This window comes from Alligator sinensis, unplaced genomic scaffold (assembly GCF_000455745.1).
Source record: "Alligator sinensis unplaced genomic scaffold, ASM45574v1 scaffold1355_1, whole genome shotgun sequence".
Classification (NCBI taxonomy): domain Eukaryota; kingdom Metazoa; phylum Chordata; order Crocodylia; family Alligatoridae; genus Alligator; species Alligator sinensis.
This window is the reverse complement of record NW_005842435.1, coordinates 1,172,146-1,172,648: the sequence shown is the minus strand read 5'-3', so window position 1 is coordinate 1,172,648 and position 503 is coordinate 1,172,146.

The window sequence follows — 503 nt, the reverse complement described above, 5'->3', positions numbered from 1 at the left end:
GCCTCCTACAGGCAGCTGGCTCTCCTTAGTTGCCCCGGCAACCCGCAGCTGGGCTCGTTACCCTGGCAACACTCAGCTGGGCTCGTTATGACCTGCCAGGGCTCTGTCTCTCTCCCTGGCAGTTTCTCCTCTCTAGGAGCAGAGCACCGAGGTTCTCTGCGACATGTTCATAGGACTATTTATGCATTTTCCATTAGGCAGTCACTGGATAAAATACAGAATCCACAGATGAATCCACAGATGCATCTCAAGCAGGTCCAAGGAGGTGATCCTCCCCCTCTATAAGACACTGGTCAGGCTGCAGCTGGAGTACTGCGTCCAGTTCTGGGCGCCACACTTCAGGAGGGATGTGGCCAATATGGAGAGGGTCCAAAGGAGGGCCACCTTCATGATCAGGGGTCAGCAGGGCAGGCCGTACAAGGAGAGGCTAAGGGACCTGAACCTGTTCAGCCTCCAAAAGAGAAGGCTGAGAGGGGATCTAGTGGCAGTCTACAAACTAGTCA